Raw genomic sequence first — 8,781 nt, 5'->3', positions numbered from 1 at the left:
ATCTCCTCCTCCTCTGTCGCTGCTTCCTCTTCCTCCCCCCTCCACCTCCTCCCCCCGTCCTCCTCCTCCCCTCTTCCTCCTCCTCCTCCTCTCCCCCTCCCTCTCCCTCCTCCTCCTAGTCCCCCCGTCGGACTCCCGTTGGCAGATCGCTTCTGGAGCCCCAACTTCCGGCTTCGCCGCCCCGGATGCTATCTCCTCCTCCTCTGTCGCTGCTTCCTCTTCCTCCCCCCTCCACCTCCTCCCCCCGTCCTCCTCCTCCCCTCTTCCTCCTCCTTCTCCTCTCCCCCTCCCTCTCCCTCCTCCTCCTAGTCCCCCCGTCGGACTCCCGTTGGCAGATCGCTTCTGGAGCCGCTCCTGCCGCTGCCCCCACTCAGTTCATTGTCCTGCGCCAGACGCCCAACCGAGTGATCGGGCTGTACACAGCGGTAGACAGTCGCAGGACCTCAGCTGAGTGCACAGCTAAAAGGTTGGCTTTCGCACGGTCGGTCAACAAAAAAGATTCACAGGAGCCATTGTCACACTTGTTGCAGGACAACTTACTGAGGGTTTTGTTTTTGCCCGTGCTATGGCCTTCCCATCAGGGGCTCCTCTATGTAAACTTTACAGTGTAGATAGGCACAGGGCCCCTCCATATGACCTCCCTGTTAATCAAAAGATTATGGAGAACTGAAGATGAGCACACTGCTGACATACATTGGTTGTGCACTGTAAAAGCCATGGCAAGCCATAAAAATGGATTTACCATTATTCCTGTACTGGTTGGAACTCGGGATGAGTCAAAAGAACAGTAATTCGGGAAACCATAGTCAATATCTAGTGCAGTACTGTCCAATAGAAATAGCATGCAAGCCACAAATGTGAGCTACATGTGTAATTTTATTTATTTTTTAAGATTTTATTGGGGAATTGGGGGATGGGAACAGCGCTGGGGAATTGGGGGAAAGGGAACAGACAAGTTGCTGTCTTTTTGTTCTGCAGTCTAGCTGTGGAGGACGTTGCTTCACTGGCCCAAGTTGGCACCATCATTGCGCTCTTCCCGGGCGAGGCACATCAGTCGGCCGGCTTCTGGACAGCCGCTCACAGCGGCTTGAGGGCCGCTCACGCTGGCTGCTGGCTACACACGGTAGCCCATGGCAACCCACTACAGCAGGGTTGCGGCCTATGCCATTGCCTCAAGGCAGCCCAGCTCCAGGTTGTGCTGTTGTTCAGCATCTTAGCTGTGGAGGGCAGTGTTACTGGCCTTCATATGTGGGATCCGAACTGGGGCACTCTGGCTTCCCAAGCCAGCTCTTAACCAACATGCCACTCGGCTGGCATTACATATGTAATTTTAAATGCTCCAATAGCCACATTTTAAAAAATGAAACAGGTCAAATAAATCTTAATATATTTGATTCGATATATCCAAAATATATCAATATTAAACAGCATGAAAATTATGAGATATTTAATTTTCTTGTTTGTTTGTTTGTTTTCATACCAAGTCTTTGACATTGTGTTTATAGTTACACTTCCAACACATTTCCAATTGGATTAGCTGAATTTCAGGTATTCAATAGCCACGTGTGGCTGGTGGTCAGCATACTAAACAATGCATTTTCTTTTGTTTCTGCCATTGAGGTAAAAAGTTCTGAACAGTTAACTCTGCTAAATATCTGGGAGCAATTTATGGATCTATAGATTATCTAGGTCAGGGGTCGGCAAACTGCAGCTCGCAAGACACATGCTGCTCTTTGGGTACGTTCTATCTCAAAAGTTTGCCGACCCCTGGAAGAGCCAATGCTGTCCCTCATAACAATTGAAAAATTATTTGAGAACCATCAATATATTTTTACATAATCACCATTATGTGAATAATATCCTTTAAAATTTTATAAATGAAACTATGATAGTTTTATTTTCATTTTCAATTTTACTTCAGAGCCTGTGGGTCGCGAGCCGCAGTTTGCTGACCCCTGGCGGCTCTTCGGACTCAAAAATTTGCTGACCCCTGATCTAGATAAAACTGTTACCGGCCATCTGAGCAGCCCCCCACCAATGAGAAACTTGTAAGTTTTCTTTCCTATAGAAATGTTAAATATAGAAATGTTAAGTCTCCTCCCTATTTCCTTAGTTTTTTAGCTCTTGGCTTTGATTACTTTTCTAAACAGTTTGTGAATCCTAGACTAAAGATTGCTCCTATCCTGAATCATAGAATTATCCTATCCCCCTGCCTCTGAATCCTAAACAATAGAAGTCTCCTACCCTTGCTTCAGATAACTACTTGAAAGCGTGACTTCCTAATATCCCCCAGGCCAGTAAGCTAAATGTCAAACCCATTCTGCGCCCAGACAATTGACGCCACCTGAATGACAGGCTGAATGGCCACAGGCTTCATGAGAGCTATCAGATTTATTAATTAAAATCTATTTCTCCTCATTCAGGGGCCTTGGGGATACAGAGGACACCCCAACAAGTTTGCCAGTCACAACCAAAGAAGCCAATACAGTCTTCCAGGTGGACCTCAAGACCCCTTTCTCTCATCTGAGATCAGCTAGGGTGAGAGTTCCATGAATCCCCTAATAGGCAGGGACAACTCTATGCCCCTGCCCAGCAGGAAGCAGATACAGAAGAAAAGATCTCCTGTCCCTCAACTTCCCATAGAGATTTTATGGGGATCACGTCTCTCAAGGGGAAATCAAGGCAGGTAGTTAGAGGCAGGCATTGGGTCTCTGCATTCTTGCACGTCTCACAGAGTGCGACCACCAAGGGGACATTCCCCCTATACCCAAAACTCCCCTTTGTGTTGTAATTATCTACCCCTGTGGGAAAACAAGTGGGCACAAAATACCCAACTAGGTCAGACCAGTCACTGGCACCTGCGCAGTACCTCTCGTTAATCACAGTTGCCAATCAAGTGGTCCCATGCCCATAGGGGAACAGCCCATTCTAGAGAAAGGGATTAAAAACTCCAAGTCCTGGGAAGTCCGCTCTGCTCTCTTTTTGACCGCTTCTTCCCTTTTTGAACCCCTTCCTCCCTTTTTTTGAGCCTTTTGAGCTTCGCCTTTGCACGTGGCCCGCTCCAAACTCTTTGAAATGTTCTATCTCTTTGAATAAACTACTTTTTCAGTTACATTACTCCGGCATCTCGTTCAATTCTTTGCTCAAGTTGCCAAGGACCTGGACTTTGCACCGAGAAGGGCACACTCTCCCACAACAAAACATTTAGCAGTACTACAGAACATTTGGACCCCATATATTTTAGCAATCACTTGAAGAAATTCCATAACAATGTGTGGAATATTTCCCACCAGCCATTATTAAATGTGATCACAGAGCTCCAGAAGATTGGACTATGAGCATTTCATGTTCTAATTACACCCAGTCAAGCCAGTGTAGGAACTGGCAGGAAATCTCACTGAGTTGGATAGTTGGAGCACTCCGGGCCCACAGAAGCTCTGGACCCTCAGGGATGTCACTGCACATCCACATACCTTGTCCGAGTTCTCAGCCCAGCCTTTCCTAAGATGTTGTTCCTGATCTTGTGGGACACTGAATCCTGGAACTAACAGAACGTTCCTTTCTTATTTTCTATTTGGAGTAGCCCTTTCTTAATTTCACTTAATTAAAATTTCCTTCCTTGTTTACAAGGCAGCGGAAAGAAGGTTGGTGTTGAAAGCTTGATTTAAAAACATGAGGGATTTAAAGGCCTCAGCATAAAAGACAGTCCTTTGAATGCTACTTGCTTTTGCCTGATTTAACATATAATAAATGTCCACTTTTTGCAGATTTGTGCAGCATATTCCACTTGCAAACAATTTTGCAAATTGTACACACACAACAAAGGTGGAAGCTGTAATAAATTGAATTAACTTTTTAATTATTTATTTATTTATTGAATTAACTTTTTTTTAGTTCCTATTTCTTTTTTTCTTCTCTTTCCTTCTGTTCTTTTCTTTTTTTTTTAAATTGGGGAATTGGGTAAGGGGACCAGCCAAGTTGTTGTCCTTCAATCTCAGTTGTGGAAGGTCAGCTAGCTCAGCTCCAAGTCCAGCCACCATCAGGCTGCCAGTGGACAGCTCAGAGCTGCTCAGTTCAAGGTGCCATGTTCAATCTTAGTTGCGGGGGTGGCACAGCCCACCATCCCATGCGGGTGTCAAACCGGCAACCTTGTTGCTAATAGCACACGCTCTAACTACTGAGCCAGCTGGCCGCTCGTTGGCAGCTCAGTTCAAGGTACCCTGTTGAATCTTAGCTGCAGGTGGGCTTATCCCACCATCCTATGTGTGAGTCGAACTGGCAACTTTGTTGTTAGGGGCATGTGCTCTCACCAGCTGAGCCATCCTGCCACCTGTTGCTCAGAGCTTGTGCTCTTAACCAACTGAGCCACTCGGCAGGCCCCCAATGACTATTTTCTTTTTAATTATAATTGACATTCAATATTATTTTATATTAGCTTCAGGTTTATAGCATAGTGATTAGACATTTATATAATTTATGAAGTGACCCCCTCATAAGTCTGACACCATCTGACACCATACAGTTTTTACAGTACTGTTGACTGTATTGCCCATAATGTACTTTACATCCCAGTGACTCTCCTGTAACTATCAATTTGTACTTATTAATCCCTTCACCTTTCTCACCCAGCGCCTCAATACCTCTCCCCTCTGGCAACCATCAATTTGTTCTCTCTTTCTATGAGTCTGTTTCTGCTTTGCTTGTTCATTTAATTTGTTCTTTAAATTCCACATATAAGTGAGATCATATGGTATTTGTCTTCCTCAGTCTGACTTATTTCACTAAGCATAATACCCTTTAGGTCCAACCATGTTGTTGCAAATGTAATATTTCATTCTTTTTTATGGCCAATATTCCACTGTATTTTTGTTAGCACTATTTCTTTACCCAATCATCTATGAGGGACATTTCAGTTGTTTCTATATCTTGACTATTGTAAATGGTGCTGCAGTGAACACAGGGGTGCATATATCTTTTCAAATTAATGTTTTGGATTTCTTTGGATAAATACCCAGGAGTGAAATTATTACTTATTTCTAATTTTACTGGATTATAATGAGAAAGTATATCTTCTAAAATATCTTCTTTTAAATTGATGTTTTTCTTCTGTGATGAAGCACACAATTAATGGACATTAGAAAATAATTTACATTTTTAGATGTGTATAAACATATATATGGTTATATATTAGCTTGTTGGTTATATTAATCAAATCATCTACCCTCCAGCTTATTTTTTACCTACTTGATCAGTTAAATTCTTGAGGAGATATATTATAATCTCCCATTGTGATTGTGGCTTTTATAAAAATCTTCATGTGTTTCTAAGAGTTTGTGCTTTAAATCTTAAGCTGCTATAATAATTTAGTACATACATGTTTATGGCTCTTCATCAAAGATTGGACAGTTTGTGCCCCTTTTTGTCTTGCTTATTGCATGTAACCTCAAATTCCACTTTTCTAAAAATATAAAACTTACTGGTGTAAGCAACACACATTTATGATACCACAGTTTCTGTGGGTCTGGAATATGAGCATGACCTAACTGGATCATCTGCTTCAGAATCTCTCATAAGATTACTGTTAAGGTGTCCATTCAGTGTCTGTCACAGGTTACAAGGCGTCAGCTAGAGCTGCAGTGTCATCTCAAGGTTCAGCTGGGACAGGATCCACTTCCAAACTCATTCACATGACTGGAGTGAATGACTGGATTGGCCGAATTCACTTCCTTGCTGGCTGTTGGACTGAGGGCTTGAGTTCTTTGCCAGGTAGCTCCCTACATCAGAATAATCACACAAGAAGAGCCATAGAGAGAATGTAAACAAACAGAAGTCACAGTCTTTCATAACCTAATTATGAAAGTGACATCCCATCACTTTTGCCATAATCTGTTATAAGCAAGTCACTCAAGCACAGATGGGGGAGGGGGAGGTACACAGGGGAGTGCATTCTAGGAGGTAGGGATCATTGGGAGCCATTTTAGAAGCAGCCTGTCACAACTAGGTACGAGATTTTTTAGCTAGCAGTTCTCTCCCAACATTCTGCAGGTAGTATTCCACTGTTTTCTAGCCTTCTGTATCATAGATGAAAAGTCTAATCCTAGTTTATTTTCCTTTGCAAGGGTATCAATCAGAAAATATAAACTTCTCTGAGTGTTTAAAATAGAAGAGGGAATATAATATTACAGGGAATGGATTACACAGGTAATGGAAGAACTGATAAACCAAACGGGACAATGAAGGGCAGCCCAGAATAGCAGGGAGCAAGTACTACCCCTAGGCGAGGTGGGGGTCAAAGGCAGGAGGTGGTGTTACTAGAGCCCAGTTGCCAGGGTTACTGGTAAAAGCCTGTCTGGTAGGAGCTGGGAAGACAGCTACCTGAGAGTTAAAATTGTCCAGTATGATTGGTTATTCTATTTGTCCTTGTAGTTCTGTCAATTTTTATTTATACATTTTCAGTCCATATTTTTTGGGTACACAATTATTTACAGTTATTATATTAGCTTCCTGGTAAATGGGATGATTGCATCTCTAATACTTTTAAAATTTAAAGTGTATTCTGTCTGATATCAATATAGCTTATATTAGCATTCTTTTAGGTAGTGTTCGAGTGGCATATATTTCCCCATATCTTTTGAATTTTTGTTAGGTACAAGTCAGAAAATGTAGAAGGTGGAGTGGTGGAAGGGGGTCCATAGTGCCTACAGAAAAAGCTCATAAATAGTTTTGATTAACTGCCTTCAACCATGTATCTGTTTGTACAACAACAGATGAGGAGAGGTGGTCTGGAGCAAGATAAGATCTACCGTATTTCCTCATGTATAAGATGCACACTTTTTCAAAAAATTTGGGGTCTAAAAACTGGGTGCATCTTATACAGTGGTTGTAGATTTTTTTGACAGTGATGAAGAGTTGTATGAATTTTATGATGAATAAAACTTGAGTTCAATAACTTTATGTAATACTTTTTTTTTTTCAAATTTCAGGCCCCAAAATTAAGGTGCGTCTCATACATGGGGAAATACGGTAAGTCAACAGCCCTCCACCCATCTTAGGAGGTCACACCCTCCTGTGGAAGAGCATGCACCACCTTTTCCCACCAAATAAATATGTAACTCCCCACCTCTGCTAGGCCTCTCTCACCCACCTCGGCTAGGCCTCTCTCACCCACCTCGGCTAGGCCTGTTCTCTTCCCTGAGAATGTATCACTAATAAACCCTTCTTGCATATTAATCAGGTTGCTGACCTTTTATTCTTCACTGCATTGGCAAGAAGAACCGAGATGCCTGTAACACTTTCAGCTGTTTTGTGTCCTTTTCTCATAGATGTGTCTTCTATTAAAGCATGTAGTGTGTGTGTGTGTGTGTGTGTGTGTGTGTATGTGTGTGTGTGCGTGCACACACACGTGCACACATTAATCTTTCTTTTTAATGGAGGCATTTAATCAATTTACATCTAATTTAATGTGCATGCATTAATCTTTTTAATGTACTGCCTCTTTATGCCACCTCTTGGTGTCCCTTTTCATTGTTTTTCCTCTTTTGGATTAGTCACATTAAAAATCATTCCTTCACCTCTCCCATTAGTTTCAAGGTTAGCATCTTGAGGCTCTTTCACTGTCTTCTGGCTCGCAAAGTTGCATGTGAGAATTCAGCTATCATTCTAATTATTACTTCTTTTCAGGTGTTAAAGAACAAAATTCAACCAAGCAAATCTGAAGATCTAATTAGCTTTATTAAGCAATTCATGAATCACGCAGCATCCCATCTAGCAACTAGAAGGGCACTATGATGAGTTGCACAAAATGGAAGGTTTTTATAGACAGAAAGAGAGTGAGACTATCCAGACTGATTGGTTTAAAAATTCCACTCCTGGGAGAGTCTGAAACTACAATCAAGTTATCTATTAAGTTTTGGTTTGGTGGCATGGCATAGCAAAATTAATTCAATTTTGGGGGTGGCCGGGTGCCTCAGTCGGTTAGAGTGTGAACTCTGAGCAACAGGGTTGCCAGTTTGATTTCCACATGGGCCAGTGGGCTGTGCCCTCCTCAACTAGATTGAAGACAACGACTTGAGCTGAGCTGCCCCTGAGCTGCTGGTGGGCAGCCAGATGCCTCAGTTGGTTAGAGTGCGTGCTCTTAACAACAAGGTTGCCGGTTTGACTCCTGCATGGGATGGTGGACTGTGCCCCCGCAACTAGATTGAAAACAGCGACTGGACTTGGAGCTGAGCTGCGCCCTCCACAACCAAGATTGAAGGACAACAACTTGACTTGGTGCTGGGAAAAACACACTGTTCCCCAATAAAGTTAAAAAACCAACAAACCATAAAACTGTGTTTCCCCTAGGAGGCCAATGCAGTGAACAATGTTTGAAAAAAAAATTTTAGGGGCATCCCAGTTTCGGGTACCACCTCTCATAAGAGAGCTGTACTTTCGCTTCAATAAACATCTTTGCTCCTGTAACTCTCAAAAAAATTTAAAAACCAGTAACTCAATTTTGGCCTTTCTTTCTTTAACAAGGGTGAAAGGTTTTGCTCTATTGGCTACTTTTAAGATTTTTCTCTTTGCTTTTTTGTCATTTTGAAATTTCACTCTAATATGTTAGGCATAAATTTATTTTTCCTATATGAGCCTTATTGGGCTTCTTAAATTAGTAGATTGTGTTCTTGAATCAGTTCTGAGAAATTCTCAGTCTTTATCTCCAAATATTTCCTCTCACCCTTTCTTTCTCTTTTCCTTCTGAACTCCCATTAAGTATATATTAGCCCTTTTCACAAAATCCTC

The 8,781-nt window shown here is 42.2% G+C and overlaps 1 long non-coding RNA gene across 3 annotated transcripts; it reads left to right on the top strand.

Annotated features, from left to right (window-relative positions):
• The first annotated feature begins 250 nt into the window (after nucleotides 1–250).
• On the top strand, nucleotides 251–8,054 carry LOC109390878 (uncharacterized). 3 transcript variants are annotated; one of them, XR_002125666.1, is made up of 6 exons: nucleotides 251–466; nucleotides 1,922–2,048; nucleotides 2,424–2,538; nucleotides 5,611–5,766; nucleotides 6,984–7,023; nucleotides 7,681–8,054. It is a non-coding gene; the product is annotated as an uncharacterized LOC109390878 (long non-coding RNA). The 3 variants fall into 3 exon arrangements; XR_002125665.1 differs by having other exon boundaries at nucleotides 5,599–5,766; XR_002125664.1 differs by lacking the exon at nucleotides 5,611–5,766.
• The last annotated feature ends 727 nt before the right edge of the window (nucleotides 8,055–8,781 follow it).

The sequence above is a fragment of the Hipposideros armiger genome, unplaced genomic scaffold (assembly GCF_001890085.2).
Source record: "Hipposideros armiger isolate ML-2016 unplaced genomic scaffold, ASM189008v1 scaffold_281, whole genome shotgun sequence".
In the NCBI taxonomy this organism is placed as follows: domain Eukaryota; kingdom Metazoa; phylum Chordata; class Mammalia; order Chiroptera; family Hipposideridae; genus Hipposideros; species Hipposideros armiger.
Note: the sequence above shows the minus strand (reverse complement) of the source record. Positions and strands in the feature narration are given on the sequence as shown.